The sequence below is a fragment of the Rattus norvegicus genome, chromosome X, assembly GCF_021556685.1.
Source record: "Rattus norvegicus strain SHRSP/BbbUtx chromosome X, alternate assembly SHRSP_T2T, whole genome shotgun sequence".
Taxonomy (NCBI): Eukaryota; Metazoa; Chordata; class Mammalia; order Rodentia; family Muridae; genus Rattus; species Rattus norvegicus.
The window spans coordinates 147,650,467-147,668,377 of record NC_141554.1 but is presented as its reverse complement, the minus strand read 5'-3'; the positions used below and the strand labels follow the sequence as shown (position 1 = coordinate 147,668,377).

The 17,911-nt window shown below is 40.3% G+C and overlaps 1 protein-coding gene across 3 annotated transcripts in view; it reads left to right on the top strand.

The window, feature by feature from the left end:
• Positions 1-6,852: 6,852 nt before the first annotated feature.
• Positions 6,853-17,911, top strand: part of Cxhxorf66 (similar to human chromosome X open reading frame 66) — a 40,212-nt gene continuing 29,153 nt past the window's right edge. For 2 of the 3 annotated variants that reach the window (NM_001433019.1, NM_001433018.1), the window contains exon 1: positions 6,853-7,001. The gene's annotated coding sequence lies outside the window, so the exon portion shown is untranslated. The remainder of the gene's footprint in view (positions 7,002-17,911) is intronic. The other variant, XM_087600806.1, reaches the window with a different exon arrangement.

Here is a 17,911-nt window from a genome sequence, read left to right as displayed (position 1 = left end):
GAAACATAACAATAAACAAAAAAAAACTGTAGTATAAGACAAAAAAAAAAGTCCAAAAATACCATTAAGTCCATTTTCTGTTGGACATGGGGCCTAACCTTAAGAGTGGTTTGTTTCAGGCTGGAGAGATGGCTCAGAGGTTAAGAGCCCCGACTGCTCTTCCAGAGGTCCTGAGTTCAAATCCCACCAACCACATGGTGGCTCACAACCATCTGTAAAGAGATCCGATGCCCTCTTCTGATGTGTCTGAAGACAGCTACAGTGTACTTATATGTAATAAATGAATGAATCTTTAAAAAAAAAAGAGTGGTTTGTTTCCCCAGTGAACCTCCCTTGGTGAAAACTAAATTTTCATGTGCTAGTGGTTATCAGTTGAAGAGAGCATCTGGGTTAGGGATGGGGGCTTCTGTCCACTTCCCCTCTCCAAGCTGGGACCCACCAGATGGAACCTGTGTAGGCCCTGTGCATGCTGTCATAGTCTCTACGTTCATGTGTGCATCGATTGTGCTATATTTAGGCCTCATTTCCCTGTCCTTCTCCATCCCCTCTGACTCTTCCAGTCTTTCTCCCTCCTCTTTCATAGGGTTCTCTGAGCCCCAACAGGAATTCTGGGAACTTAGGACCAGTTGTTCCAAGCTCTCTCACACTCTGAACCTTGTCCAGCTCTGGGTCTCTGTATTTGTTCCCATCCACTGAAGGAGGAAGCTCTCTGATGATGACTGAGCAAGATACTGAGCTATGCATCTGGCAAAATGCCTTTAGGAATCATTTTGTTGATAACACAATAGTAATATTTGATTTTCTAAGGTGATCAAAGCTTTGACTTAAGGTCTTTCCTCTCTTCTATTTTAAGTACCTGGTATGTCAGCAACACTTCTTCTGTATGTGTCGGATATTCATCTTTGTTTTTCACTTTGTGATATTCTTCAAGATTCCTATTTTAATGGCGCCCTCTTCTGTCAGCACAGCAAAGTCCAGATACCTAGTCCTCTCTTTTTGTCTTTTATGACAGAGGTTAATAAATTTTATTAATATTTCCAACAAAAGAAACATTTTGTTTCTCTTTACTCGTTGTCTTATTATTTCCTATTCTGTTTGCTTTTGCTCTTATTCTTCCCATTTGTGCTCCTTTTTGTGTGTTTTCTTGTATTGTGTTCTCTCTCCCGCCAAAAGCATGGAAGGTTTAACCTAGATTCACATGTTTGGCAACTGCTCTGCCACTGATCTGGATCCCAAACCTTATGGTCCTCTTTTCTCTATGTGGACACTGAATTTGGCTCTCCACTGTAGTTGGTCTTTACTACTTTGTGGGTTTTTCTTGTTCCCATCCTTTATCTCCTTGGCTTCACTACCTATCACTAGATAGGAAAGAAAGGAGAGAGGGTAAACAGAGATCGACATTTCTGAATTTAATGTCTTTCTTCTTGTTTCTTTGAACAGGACCACTAAGAAACTGCAACCAACCTCCCTGAATGACCAACAACCACCTACTTCACCTCTCCAGGTATGTATGTATATATATATATATATGTATATATATACATATATTCATATATATATACATATATATGAATGAAAAGTTCCCAGAATTCCAAATGTCACGCAATTGCAGAAACTATCTGCAGCTGGCAAAACCATGTGTCTGTTAGAACGCAAGGTAAATCATGGTCAGCTTCTGCAGACAGTCTGAAGCAGCCCCATATCCCATACCTTGAATTAAAATGAAAGCACATTCTTACATGATATTTCTGTGTTTTTAAAGAAACCAAATTCCCAAATTCTCACTACACTCCCCCACCCCATTTTCCACCGAGTTTACCTTTACCTCCTCATAAACCATCTATTTCGAACATTGTGCCTTCAAATGACGCACTTTTAAGTCTCTTTCGTGTGTGTGCACGTGCATGTGCATGCCTATGCATGTATGTGTGTTGACCCATCTACATGTTTGTTTGTGTTTGTTTTTTTATTAGATATTTTTTATTTACATTTCAAGTGTTATCCCCTTTCCCAGTTTCCTGTCCATAACCTGTCCCCTCCCACTTCTGAGCGTGCTCCCCTTTTCAATTGGATGACTTCTGACTTTCCAGTAGTGGTTTTATATATGTAGGCCCATTGGCTATTACTTATCTCTTCTGTTTTCCCTTTACCACAAAGTCATGTAATAAGGTAAGGAACATGAGCAGTAATACACTGTAATTTGTTATTGTTTCTCCTTTTGCTCAGATGCATTTTGAAGTTGGGCTATTCTATCTCTTCAAGTTACTATAAGGGCACCACTTTCTATACTTTCCCTTTTATCTTCTTGTTGCTCTGGATTACTTTTGGGAAAAAAAGCTTGGAAGATCTTGTAGTCCCAGCTGCCACTGTTACCTACTACCCAGGGTTTCCCAATCACTCACAACTCTAAAATTAGAAACCTGTTCCATCCCAGCATTTATAAATACAATCTGCTTTGTTTATATAATGTTAAAGGACACCAACAGACATAGGTAACATGGTAGGGAAAATATCTCATGAGGCCTCAACCCTAGACAAACTAACCACTGGAAAACTGTGGAATAATTTTTGTTCTCTTTTATTTTTTGAAGGGGTTTTGACAATTGTGTTCACAGCCTTCACCGCGCAGCCGTCGCTCTCTAATGCCAGTGCCGCCTCATGCTGCTGAGCTCCAGGAGAAGAAGGGGAGTAAGTAAGGAGGTGCCCATACCATGGCCAGTACAAAGCAGACTTCCCGCAAATCACTGGTAAAGCACCCAGGAAACAAGTGGCTACAAAAGAAGCTAGCAAGAGTGCGCCCTCTATTGGAGAGGTGAAGAAATCTCATCGTTACAGGCCTGGTACTGTGACAGTGGGTGAAATCAGAAGCTATCAGAAGTCTATTGGTCCTGCCAAGGTTGGACCCCCAGTTCAGGGGAATGTGGGGGTGAGGTAAGGAGGGGATGGGGGGAACATCCTTATGTGGGAGGGGGAGGGGAGGCGGAGAGGATAAGGGGCTTATGGACAGGAAACTGGGAAAGGGAATAACATTTGAAATGTAAATAAAGAAATATATCCAATAAAAAAACAAAAGTCCACTGAACTTCTAATTCGCAAGTTCCCCTTTCAGAGTCTGGTGTGAGAAATTGCTCAGGACTTCAAAACAGATCTGAGCTTGCAGGTGCTTTGCGGGAGACAAGTGAAGCCTGTCTGGTTCGCCTTTTTGAAGATACCAACCTGTGTGCTATCCATGCCAAATGTGTAACAATTTGTCAAAAGATACCCAGCTAGCATGCCACATATGCGAGGGAAAACATTTCATTCTCAAAAAAATAAATTTTTTCTTTTCCTCTTCTTCCTGTTGTCAGCAGTTCTGAATGTTAGATATTTTTCCATGGGGTCAAAGGTACTAAGTCTATGATTGCGAGTGGAAACATAGGGGACAGAATCAGATACTGGAAGTTTCTCCACGTTCATTTGTATGTGAATTTTTAATACATATTCAAGATGTAAAGCATTAATGCAAGCAAAATGTTCCAGTGAACACATTTCAACACTTCAACTTTATAACAATTACAAATAAACCTGTTAAACTTTTCTGGACAACACAAGCATTTGGGTGTTTTTTAAAAATAAGCAAATTTCTTATTGAGGACAACTAAATTGTGTTTGTAGTATTTTTATCTTACAGTAGATTCCATCCATTCACTGGACTTTTCTAACACAGTTGTCCTACATGCAAGTACATGCTTTTAATGTTGTCTGTCTTCTGTGCTGCTCCTGTAAGTTTGCTATTAAAATATATTAAACTATTTTTTTAAAAAGGGTTTTGAAATTACCCTTGGCTGATCTTGAGCTCACTATCCTCATCCCTTTTACTGTCAAGTACTTACGAGTGTGGTCACCATGTCTGGAGTTTTTGTAACAGTTTGGCAGCATCTTTAATACTTATAGTGGCGATATATTGCTGCATAAAGAATGACCACAATTCCACAGGCCGAAAGAGCCAGTATTTCTTATCTCACTATTTATATAGGTCAAATATCTAGGCCATGCAGAGCTCGAGTCTTCCTATTCAGAATCTCTCATGAGACTGATATCAAAGTGTTTAGCAGAACCGGGTTCTACAGTTCTGAAGGATGGCTGAGGAAAGAATGGCATGCAGGCTAAGATTCAGTTCCTTGTAGTCTGTGAAACCAAAGGTCTAAGTGTCTATACAGCGCATTGTAGACCTCAGTAAGATCCTCGCCCTGCATCTTCAACATAGCATCTTAAGCCAATAAGGTATACGTTGGGCTCAATAGACAGGAGTTGTCATATCTTATAAGCTAATCAAAGACGTTATAGCCTATCATCTGAATCATAGTGTGTTTAAATTAAGGTGATTAATTTAACTTTATTTACTTGCAGAATTGACATATTTCTCGTCTCACCTGTAATTACTGGAATTACATCTTAGCTATTTCCTAACTTAACTGTTATCTTCTCAATATATGCCCACATTGCCTGTATAATGGCAGTATTAATATAAATAATGATAATAGCCTAACATTTGTATAATGCTTTCTAGTTCAGAAACCACATTCTATTGGTGTTAAATATAAAGATTAATTACATGTCAGAAATATGTAAAATGACTAGAAGTAATCCCTATAATCATATCATCCAGTTAAGTGTTTGTTAATAGTGTTTGTCATTTGCTTCAACTTTCTTTTTTCCCCTAATAATATGTTAAAGGAGCTAGCTGAGGATTTAACTCAGTGGAAGAGCTTTTATATAACATGCATAAAGTTCTGGGCTTACAAGCAACAGAAAGAGAGACTTAAAGACAAGGGCAGAAAGATAATCAACAAAAATGAATAAAATTGCAATTATGAAACATTATTTGTCATCCTAACTAAAAGAAAAAATGTAAAAGATTAGAGGCTGGGAAGATGGCTCAGCCAGGAAAATGTTTGCTACAGAAGCATGAAGACATGAATCCTGATCCCCAGCACCGATGTAGGAAACCCAGCACAGTGGCTCCTGACTGTACTCCCAGTACTGGGAAGGTGCTAAGAGGAGAATTCATAGAGCTAATTAGTTTTGCCAAATTAGTGAGTTCCATATTCAGTGATGGATTCTGTCTCCAAAAAATAATGTGGAGAGTAATACAGGAAGACACCTAACATCAACCTCTCGTCTCCACGTACACATTAACACAAATGTGTATGCACCCACACATGAACATGTACACCACAAAAATGTTTTTAAAAGAGAATATGTGTCGTGGTGGTGCACAACTTTAATCCCAGCACTCAGGAGGCAGAGGCAGGTGGATCTCTGAGTTTGAAGCCACCCTGGCCTACAGAGTGACTTCCAGGACAGCCAGAGCTACACAGAGATATCTTGTCTTGAAAAACCAAAAATCAAGGAGAATGAATTATACTTGTGTATTATATATACTACATAATATAAAGTATATATCAGTTATATCCAATTGTGTGTGACTACACACCCACATGCTGCCTTTATAATGGCAGTATTAATATAAGTAATAATAACTTAACATTTATATAATACACACACACAAACCTGTAACCCTCACAGTTTGGAATCTCAGTGAGTTCACAACCTACAGGCAAGAAGGGTTCCATCCACATAACTCATGTGGAACAACACAGGTTTTCCACCTGCCTGCACCAACACTTAGAGGAGAGAAGGTAAAAGATGCTAGCAGGAGGGGTATGGAGCAGCCATATGAGGGTCTAGCCTGCTCAGCATGGGTTCTAAGCTCACAGTGGTGGTGGTGGTGGGGGGGGAATCATATAGCCAGAGTTATGCTCTGAGAAGGACCAAGCTAAGAGGCTTTACCTAAAATTCTGTATACTTTTCTGCTATCATCCCAAGACCATAAGACTTGGGTTCACATGGCGATTGGGTCCTGTAGCCATCACACAGCATAGTCTTCTACTTCTCCATGTCCTGGCCAGGCCTGCAGGTCCAGGATAAATGGCACCCATACCCAAGTCAGGGCATAGGGAATGTCACTGAGAGCAAATGTACCTCCTTTACATACCCATGGTGACACTGCTGGGGGCATTTGTAAGCATTAACTCTGATGCCATCCCCCAAGCTCTGACATAGCTTTTTCAAGGGACTTATGCGGTACACACAGTCATGAATGTACATGTATCCATTTTAAGGATGTATAACCTAAAGCAATGTGTAGCCAATCACACCCACAGCTGAAACCAATCATGGATACTAGGCTGAACTAACAGCTAAGAGATGCTGTTGAACTCACTGGGCCTTTGAGCTCTCACAGATCAGAGCACAGACAGAGTCCGTAAGTAGGTGACCTGAAGGGAAAACAAGTGAGAAAAGGAACCAGGGGTCCAGAATGAGTGTGGTGGTACTGGAGGGAGGAAGGAAGAGCTTAGAGGAGACCAGGGAGGGTCTATGAGAAAGCAAGGAAGTAGCAATATAAAAGGGGCCGTGTGTGGTGACACAGAAAATATGGATATAGCTTTGGATCTTAACACTGTGAATGGCCGTTAATAAAGTAAGGCACCGCTGTGACGCCGGAGACTCGTGGTCAGGTCTACAAATGTCCTGGGTAGAGTTGCAAGTCTTGAGATTAAGCATTGAAGGGGTAGGGCTGAGGAAGAGCTTGGCTGGGCTGTGAGCAGCTAGTAGGAGTTTGGAGTGTGAGTTGGTGCAATACAGAATCTACCAGGAAGTAGGGCAGAGTACTGACCGGGGCGGTCTGGCCATTGGAATACCAGGGTAGGCATGAGCGCTGAGGAGGAGTTGGGGCTCCTAAACGAATTCTGACCGGGTGGATACGAACATAAACATTCTAGAGTGCAGCTGAGTTGTGACGCTTGTAATGTGGGCAGAGCCTTGGATCCTGACAGCGTGATTAACAGTAACACTGGTACGGGGCCTGGCTACAGGAAGAGTTAGAATAGGATGCAAATTCTAACCTAAGTGAGCAGGACCACTAGAATATATCAGGACGTGGCTGAGCGGCTTGTGAGGTATGAAGAGCTTTTAATTCTGTCATTTTTGTGCGTATTTTCTTAGATGTAAATATAAATACTATTAATGTTTAACTCGGTGGCACAGTGCTTGCCTGAGTAGGTCCCTGGATTAGAACTCGAGCACTGAAAATAAATCTACACTAAAATAGTAGCAAACTGAATTCAGTAACTTCTCAAAAGAGTTTTACATCATGACCAACTGAGTTTAACCCTAGAATGTAACGATATTTATGAAAATCGTGTGTGTGTGTGTGTGTGTGTGTGTGTGTGTGTGTGTGTGTGAAATTTTCTACTTACTATCATACTAGTTGCATGGTTCAAGTATTAAAGGGGCATAGTTGTGTGTTCATTGCTTTTCTCATTACTATGACAAATTCTCTGACAGAATCAATTTAAGAGAGGAAAGTCTTATTTGTACTAATGGTTTCAGAGAGATTTTCAGTCCATGGTGGTGGGAGAGACATGGCCACGGAACAGATCCATCTATGGCAGAGGAACCATGCAGCTTTCTCACATCCCAGCAAACAGCAAGCAGGAAATACTGCTGGAACCAAGGAGAATATGACTTTCAAGGACCTTATTCTAGTACCTACTTCCACAAATCAGGCCACCTCCTACAGTCTCCTCCAACCCTCATAAGCCAAATTGAATGCTTTCTTTTTGAAGCTACCTTGATCATGGTGTTTGCCATAGCAGTAGAAAAGTAACTAAGACAATTTTTATCTAAAATCAGGAACAAGAAAAAGATACACACTTTCACCATCTATAGTCAACAATTTATTAGAAGTCTTAACCAAAGTAATCAGACAAGAAAAGAAATAAAAGTTTTCCAAATTAGAAGGGAAATGTAAGAGTATCTATGTACATAAATCTTACACACATAGACCACCACAACCATACCTATTAGAAGTGATTATGCTGGCATGTTTAAATTCCCGGATGCTCAAAATGCTGAAGCAAGAGGATCACTTCTGCTCAGGAGTTCAAAGCCAGAATGAACAACTAGAAAACCTCATTAAAAAATAAAACTATTAGATCTAAAAGACTAAATTAAATTACAGGATATAAAATAAACACACCAAAATCAGTTCCAATTGTTAGATATCATCAATGAGTAATTCAAAAAGGAAATTGAGAAAAATGCTTCTATTAGCACTAAAAAGAATAAACTACTTGGGAATAAGTCAAAACAAAAGGTAAAAAAGGTTTGTATATTGAGAATTATATAAAACATTTCTGAAATGAAGTGGAAAAATAGCTCATGTTCATATATTGAAATGCATAATTATTAAATGATTACCAAAGGAATTTAAAGATTTAAGGCAAATTCTATCAAAACCCCCAGTGGTCTTTTTTCATAAATAGAAACACTCATTTAAAAATTTCATATACCTCTAAAAAGCTTAAACAACCAAAAAATCGCAATACAATCTTGATAAGAACAAACTTCCCATACTCACAGTTCTACTTTCAATACTTCAAAGCTGGAATAATCCAAAAACTGTAGAGCTGTCATAAGTACAGATATAAAGACCAATGAAGAGCCTCACAATAAATAGCCTAAAAGCGTTCTCTCAATAATTATTTCTCTATGGAGGGAAGGGAGTGGCATGAAGTTCACACTCACAGGATTCAGCTCCATTTCATGTCCTGGAGCCCCTTTAGTACTCGAACCATATATTTTATATTTTTCTCAGCTTACTATGCCTTTTTAAAATGCTCTTCATGAGGCTTAAACAAAAAACAAAGTCTATGATGGGCATTTTTGAGACTTCCTTTGTCAATGCAATTAATTTGAGTCTCTTTACCTTAGCCTCACGCAGATTCTTCAGAAAAGGACAAAGAGTAGCCATGTTCTTCACCAAAATAATATAAAAACTGCCTCTAGTCCACATACTGAAGATCTTCTTCACTGAAACCATTGGGCCTGCCCAATTCAAATCTTATTCCTACTAGGATAGCCCATTAAGCCCCATTTAAAGCACTCCGCTGCTTTCCAAATCCAAAGTCCCCGAAGTCTACATTCTTCCAGAAAAAAGCATGGTCAGGCCTATCACAGCAGTATCCACATTGTCATGCTTTTATAACGTATCTGTTCTATAGAAAAATATATTTCTAATGAGTTATTAAAAATCCATGCCTCAACATTTTCAGAAACTATTAAGGTTGGATGAATACTGATAAAGAACATTTTTAAAATACTCTTATAACAGACTACATGTCAAATCATAATCCTCTGGACAGTGATATTGGTTTACTTCCTCCCTCTTCTAAAAATTTGCTCAGACACGTCCAGGATTAAGGATGACTGAAACTTTTGATATATACTGCTGGGAAAAGAACAAAATAGTTTTATTTAAATGTATTTGCTTTGGGCTGGAGAGATGGTTCACTAGTTAAGAGCACTGACTGCCCTTACAGAGGTCTTGAGTTCAATTCCCAGCAACCACATGGTGGATCACAACCATTTGTAATGGGATCCGGTGCCCTCTTCTGTTGTGTCTGAAGACAGTGACAGTGTAGTCACACATACAAAATAAATTTTAAAAGTCCGCCAAGCAACCAGAGCTTCCAGGGACTAAACCACTACCGAAAGACTATACATGGACTGACCCAGGGCTCTAACTGCATATGTAGCAGAAAATAGCCTTGTTGGGGCACCAGTGGAAGGGGAAGCCCTGGGTCCTGCCCAGGTTGGACTTCCAGTGCAGGGGAATATGTGGGGGGCAGAGGGGGGTGGATGGGGGAATACCCATATGGGGGAGGGGGAGTTTATGGACAGGAAACTGGGAAAGGGAATAACATTTGAAATGTAAGTAAGGAAATATATCTAATAAAAATGTCTATTTTAAAAGTTTAAAAAATTAAAAAGTATTTGCTTTACAATAGCTAAATGGTAATTACTTTAGGCAGACAAAAAGCTAAACCTACAAACAGTCCATTTGATCAATTTCGAGTTGCAAAGCACAACAGTTTCACATACTTCATGATATATAGGGAAAAAGTGAATTCACTACACAGAGTACATGGTGGTTTGAGTAAGAAGAGAGTAGGGGTGGCTTCATTGGATGAAGTGTGTCACTGAGGTTGGTCTTTGGGGTTTGAAAAGCCCAAGCCAGGCCCGGGTTCTCTGTAACTATGGATCAGGATGTAACTGTCAGCTACTGCCCCAGTGCCTGTCTGCATACTACAGTGCTTCTTGACATTGTGATAATGGACTAAACCTCCCAAACTGTAAGCAAGCCCCAATTAAATTCCGTACTTTGAGTATGTAGGGAACAGCCACTCAGCTTTCCTCAATGTTCTACCTTATTAGGCATATCCATTTATGATTTCATTTTATTTCCTTTGCTAAATTACCAGCAATATCTGTACTTTAGCAATTAATTGAGCTTATTGGACATGTCTTCATCCTACCTAGATAACAATGACCTTTTGTTTCTCCTCCCCAGTCCTTGCTTCGACTACCATCCATCATTCTTCCATGTGGATTCTAAACCCATAGAAAATCTGCCTGTCTCTATTTGGGTTACTCCTCACATGCTGTGGCTAACAGTCACCCTAGGTAGTAATTATATACAGTGTAGTAGTCACAGTGTTTATTTTCTATCTCCCAGGATTGCTGCCCCTGATTTCTTGATGTGTTGTACCATGAAATTGTTATTGCCAATATTTTATAATAAATAATGTAAAAAATAGCAGACAAAATATTGGCAATAGCACTGTATGATTTTGCTGCACCTTACTTAGAAGCTGAAGTCCAGAAGAGAGCATGTGTAGGTTTACATATATGTATGTTCGTGATGGAACCCTCACTCCAGCTAAGTATTCATCCTCCACTGAATCACACTCTCAGGCCCTAATGTGTACCTTTATACTATTTATGAATCCCTTGCACTTTAAATGTGCTTTTGGAGTCTATCTGGGGAGTTGGCTTTGTGGCACTACAAAATTAGAATCGGAAAGTTCCTTGATGTTTGTCAAATATTGGGGGAAGGGTGTTGTATAAGCTAATGATCAATGAGCCCAGATTCTGTGAGAGAATTTCAAGGCAATATCTTGGAACTACACATGAAGCAACTTTCCAAACGGCATATAGTGTCTGAGAGACAGTTACCTAGCATTGCAGGAGAACAGATTTAGAATAGTGATCCACGTGAGGAGTGGTAACTCTTCAGACCATAGCTTCCTTGTTTTAAGCTGCGCAATGGTTTGCAGCTAAAAACCTGGCATTCAGAAGGAGACAGAATTCGAACTAACTTGTGGATTTCAGTGGGCTAGTATGGTTAATTCCCAATTCTCTGATTAATAATAATAATAATAATAATAATAATGATGATGATGATGATGTATGTTTTTTTGCAAGAACTCTTTCCTTGAAAATACATAAATAATGTCTGGCAGCTCCTTATAAGATCCTAATAGCAAACCAAAGTATGATTCCTCCAAGCTAGGACATCAGAGTTTATTGCAGAGCACTCTTTTTTTTTTTTAATCTTTATTAACTTGAGTATTTCTTATTTACATTTTGATTGTTATTCCCTTTCCCGGTTTCCGGGCCAACATCCCCCTAGCCCCTCCCCCTCCCCTTCTCTATGGGCTTCCCCTCCCCATCCTCCCCCCATTACCACCCTCCCCCCAACAATCACGTTCACTGGGGGTTCAGTCTTGGCAGGACCAAGGGCTTCCCCTTCCACTGGTGCTCTTACTAGGCTATTCATTGCTACCTATGAGGTCAGAGTCCAGGGTCAGTCCATGTATAGTCTTTAGGTAGTGGCTTAGTCCCTGGAAGCTCTGGTTGCTTGGCATTGTTGTTCATAAGGGGTCTCGAGCCCCTTCAAGCTCTTCCAGTTCCTTCTCTGATTCCTTCAACGGGGGTCCTATTCTCAGTTCAGTGGTTTGCTGCTGGCATACGCCTATGTATTTATTGCAGAGCACTCTTACAGAGCATGGGTTGGCTACAGAAGTGTGGATGAGTCCAAAGAAGCCTCAGGCAATGTCTTGTCTTCACCCAGGATACGTGGCAGTTTCCTTGTAGCTGTAAAATTAGCCAATCCCCTTCTGTTCACCTTCTCCAGTACTTCTTGAGACCCCTTGGGCTGCAAACAATTAGGTCAGAATTGCATATCAATGGCTAGGAGGAGTGACTGGAAGTCAGATGAAGGTCCAATAGTCCCTATGACTTCATCCTACAAGGAAATGTCAGCACTCTACTGACCCTATCATGATGGGCTCTTGTAAACAGGCACAGCTGATCTTATGAAGATAGTGGATGTTTTGCTCAGAGGACTGTGTTTTACAATAGGCTTTGTAGCTTTGAAGCATTGAAGATGTTTATCTTCATAACATGCTTTGGAAGGAGATGAGTACCATTTGCCTGATTTGACAGATTAAAGCTTCAAATACTTAAATTACCTACAAAAGTTTATACTGCTAACAAGCAAAAGAGCAGAAATTTGACCTGAGAACCATGTGATCACGAAGTCAAAACTTCAGTGACCATCTGTGCCACAGTAAAGTGAAGGTCTATTTTAATGGAATTCTATACCCCACGTTGGTGAATCCAAACAGGGCAGCATGAGGCCATTTTGTGTACAGGAATGTATGAATAATGAAGGACTGAGGTAAGACTAGAATGTATGAATAAAAAATGAGGTAAGAAGAGGTGTTTCTGTTTATCTGCTCTGGATAACAAACACTGGCCTAATATTAACAGTTTAGAACAACACCTGTTTTACTATCTTACGTTGTTCTCCTGTCTCTGCTGGAACTAAAGGCATGTGCCATCATGCCAGATTCTTCTAACCTTTTCTAACAGTTTCTACAAGGTCGTTTCAGCTTTGCTTAATACAATATCTCCCTTAGTTAGGGTTGCTGGTGCTTTGATGAAATACCATGGCTAAAAGCATAGTTCATTTCACTCACAATTCCACATTCATCATCAAAAGCAGTAAGTACAGGAACCTGGAGGCAGGAGCTGATTCAAAGGCCACAGAGAGATGATGTTTACTGGCTTGCTCATCCTGCTTTCTTCCAGAACCCAGGATTACCAGCCCATGGATGGTATTACTCACAGTGGGCTGAGCCCTCCCACTCACCTGTAGTTAAGAAATCACTCACTAATCAATCCCTAACTAAGAAAATGTCCTACAGGCTTATCTACAGTCCCATCTTCTAGAGGCATTTTTCTTTTTCTTTTTCTTTTCTTTTTCTTATTTATTTATTTATTTATTTATTTATTTATTTATTTATTTATTTATTTATTTTGGAGGCTCCCTTCTCTCAGATGACTTTAGCTTGTATCAGGTTGACATAAAAATTAGCCAGCACAATAACTTAGAGCTGCATTGCCTTTTACCTACTCATCAAGGGTTCATTTGGCTTCCACTTCCACATTGCTGTCCATCAGTGAAAAAAGTCAGGACAGGAACTCAAACAGGACAGGAACCTGGAGGCAGGAGCTGATGTGGAGGCCATGGAGGGTACCGCTTACTGAGTTCCTTCTCATAGCCTACCTTCTTATAGAACCCAGGACCAGCACCACCCACAATAGCCACCCTCCTCCATTGATCACTAGTTGAGAAAATAGAGGTCATGGAGGTATTTCCCCTCTGAAGACTCTAGCTTGTGTGTCAAGTTCACACACACACACACACACACACACACACACACACACACACAGCCAGTAGAACTTCTGTCTTAGTTAAGGTTTTATTGCAATGAAGAGACACCACAACCAAGGCAACTCTTATAAACAACAAGACTTAATTGGGTCTGGCTTACATTTTCAGAAATTGAGTCCATTATCATCATGGTGGAAAGCGTGGCAGAGTGTGAGCAAACAGTGCGCTGGGGGAGCTGAGAGTTCTACATCCTGATCCAGCAGGCAGCAGCACGGCACTTTTCCTCACTGAGCCCACACTGAATGGAGCCTGAGCATAGGAGACCTCAAAGCCCACCTACACAGTGACACACTCCCTCCAACAAGGCTACACCTCCTAATAGTGCCACTCCCTATGACCAAGCATGCAAACATGCAAATCTACTGTGGGTCATTCCTATTTAAACAACACACTTCCTTCTTTCTTTTTGTTTGTTTAAGAGATAGGATTTTATCCCTTATCCCAAACTAGCCCTGAGTGATGGGATTGCGAAACTGAGCTACCATGCCTTGACTTTTGTTTCATTTCATTTCTTTAGCTTTGTTACAAAGTCTTGCTAGGTAGGCCAGTTAACCCTGAATTCATGATCCTTCGGCTTTAGCCTCCCAAGTACTGGAATTAGAATCGTGTGCCACTATGTTAAGCCATCTTTTTTTATTTTTATATTTTGGTTCTCTATCATTGCATAATAAACCACCCTAAAACTACCCTAGACCAATCACCATTCAATCATCTCACATGGCTCTGTGGGTTTATTGAACTGAATTTTAAAATTCATTTATTTTTATTTTATATACATCAGTGTTTCGCCTGCGTGCATGTCTGAATGAGAGTGTCAGATCCCATGGAACTAGACTTACAAACAGTTACAAGCTGCCATGTGGGAGCTGGTCCTCTGGAAGAGCAGCCAGTGCTTTAAACTACAAAACCATCCCTCCAGCCCCTTAACAAAGTGTTATTTCCTACAGGTCTCCAATGCAATTGCAATCACATGATAACAACATGATAAATAGGATTGGCTTTGAGTATCTGCATATAACCTATGCACACCCTCCTTCACATTTTAAATATCTCTGGATTAATTGTAATACTGATTACATTGTAAATAGTATGGAATAATTATTATATTGCTATATTAGGGGAATGATTACCAAAAGAGAAGTCTGTAATATTCAGTAAGATGCAATTCCCTTCCCCCACCAAAAATAAATTGTCTGCAATTGGTTAAATCTTATTTAGAGAAAAATCAGAATCTGACAGCTCTTTAATGAGTAAGGCTGAAACTGATCCAACATACTTTCCATAGCACTCTGTTGGTTACCACCACGACATGACAGTCTATATTTAGTGAGGACAGGTATTGTACAAGAGCACACAGAACAGTTAGCAGCATGGTTCACTGGGAGCCGTCCTCAGAATCTAACTACCATAGATATCTAAAAGCAAATTTACTTACCTCATGAATACTAAAACACAGACTCAGAAAGATAGATAGTGGTCTTTTTCATTTCCTAAGTTTTACAAATGGGTGTTTACGTGAGGGTGAATGAGTATAAAGGTCAAGAAACTAGAAGAGAACTCATGAAAGACCATCTATGACCTACCACAAGTTGTGTTCATGGACACTAAGAGCAGTACTGTATGTAACAGTGAAAACCTAGCAGCAGGCTGGGGTCCACCATCAGAAGAAAAGGGTGAGTACATTCATTTTGTAGGATCCTGTATGTCAGTGAGAAGGATTACATTATACACAAGGATAAATAAAACAAGCTGTAAGAGAAACATAAAAGTATATTCTTGTTTCCTTTTCCCATTTTGTCCTACAGATGAGACCATGGGACCCAGAACCCATCCATGGTAAACCTAGTGATCCGCCACCTGCTACACTCCCAGCCCATCATTCTTATAGAGACACCTGCTTCAGAGACAAAATCTTAATAAAATAAAGGGAATGAGTCAGGTATAATGTGGCACACACCCATAATCTCTGCCCACAGGAAGTGGAATAGGAAAGATGAGTTCAGGGGTAGCCTGAACTACATGAGAACCTGTTAGAAGAAAGAAAGGAGGTAGATATGAGGCAGGGGGCAGAGCAAGGTGGAAGAGGAGGAGGAGGAAGAAGAGACGGTGGAAAGAGTAGGGAAGGGAATGGACAGGAGGGGAAAAGAGGGGAGGAGAGGGGATGGAGTCAAGTGAATAAGAAAGCAAGTCAAGAGAGGAGTTAACTCAGGCCAAGGAAAAGGGAGTGTCACAAGTCAGGAGCACACAAAGAAACTCCATGGCATTAGTAGTATCATTAAGTTAGTGGAAGGGTTCACAAATATTCAGTTTATTATTCACACACACACATACATACACACACACATGCATGCATACATTATTTATATTCTTTCATACATATACTTCACTAATGAAATTTTTATTTTACATTTCTAGTTTATAGTACTAGTTTATTTTTCCCATCTCCTATCTCTTCCACTGACAAGCACTATGAACTTGGGCAAGAACTGTGAGAAGATCCTGCCTGGCATCTAGTGGTGCTAAACAAATCCTAGCACCACTGGTGAGCATTGCATTTGGATTATGAAATCCTACAGCATGAATTGATTGGGAAAAGAGGAAGAAAAGGCTGTCTTCTTTCGTTTGTTTGTTTGTTTGTTTGTTTGTTTGTTTGTTTGAGGCAAGGCCCCTTCTAGTTCCGGCTGTCCTTAACCTTACATTTTTCTGTCCTTCCTGCACACTATTGCTAAGATTGGGTTACAGGTCTGCACCACCAAGCCCACTTTACTGGGTGCTGGGGTCATTGAATCCAGGGTTTTGCCCATACTAACCCCTATCTGTCATTTCTGATTTCAGACTCATGTTTTCTGTGTCCTGCCCACTTCTCCCCTACTCCTACAAGGAAAAAAACTGTCTTATTTTTAAAGGTCCCCCTACAGCTGTCCTGAAACTCACTATGTAAAGAAGGTTGGCCTCCAACTCATGGAGACTCGCCTTTGTCTGCTGGGATTAAAGGCATGCACCACTACTCTAAAAAAGGCTCTAAGCCCCTTTTAAACGACAGCTTCCACCATTATTCCCTTGGTGTTTATGCAACTTGTCCACATGATGGCAGACTAGGCAAAGAGTTGTGAAATGGATACTGGCCTGTGAGGAGCTCCTTTTAATGGGTGGTCAAAACCTTATAGAAATCAACCTATTACAGGTTCGTTAATGCAGCCACTAAATAAATTGAGATTGAACCACAAATTCTTGCTTCTCTGCATGTGCATAATATCAACTAGAGCACATTAAGAAGTACATAATAAAACATAATTTCTATGACTATAGATACGTCCTATAGTTTTTCACTCCTGAAACAGTGTGCTGTGGTGTGCGTGTGCGTGTGCGTGTGCGTGTGTGTGTGTGTGTGTGTGTGTGTGTGTGTGTGTGTGTAGAGGGGGAAGGAGGGAGTGGGAGAGACACCCTTGAGAGGATGCACACATAAACATGTAGATTTAACCTCAGCCGTCTTCAGCAGAATGTTCTTTCCTAAAGACGTGGGCCTAGGGATTATAATCTTTAGACCAATCTTAGTGACCCGCTTTTTATCCAATGACATGAATTTATGGCTTGGGGACTCCTGTGGTGTTATCCAGGTTTTTTTACATACAAACCACAAGAATTTACACTAGGCAGGATCAAAGAGTACAGAACTTAATTCCTATGACTGAAACAAATCAGGAATATATTGATGCATGTAATGAAATCACCAACAGGGGCAGCAATGCAAACAGCCACGGGAACAAAAGGGACTACAACCTCAGGGACTTCTCGGACTTTGACCTTTCTGCTTTTCTTTATGCCAGTTTTCTTCCAACTTAGCTTATACCTAAGAACAAGAACAGCTTTGGTTTCAGTCTTCCTAGACTTATTGTCACCCAAATTAGAGAAACCTTTTAAACTAAGTGGCTTGAAGTTTTGGGGAGACGACTTCTGATTATTCTCTTCTGAGTCACATACTGAACTATGGACCAACCATTATGTTCAGAGACAGGAAACAATTATTAGTGACCTAGTTTGAGCCACCTGCCTACTCTTGTAGCAAAAATGGGAGCACACTGTGATTGTTAGGTTTTTTTTTTTCAGCACTACTTGATTGGGATAAAAGGAAGTAATTTTTCCTCTTTGCCTGCTTTTGGGATTCTTTGCCTCCCACTGGGTTGCCTTGTCCAACCGTGATATGAAGTTATGCACCTAGTCCTA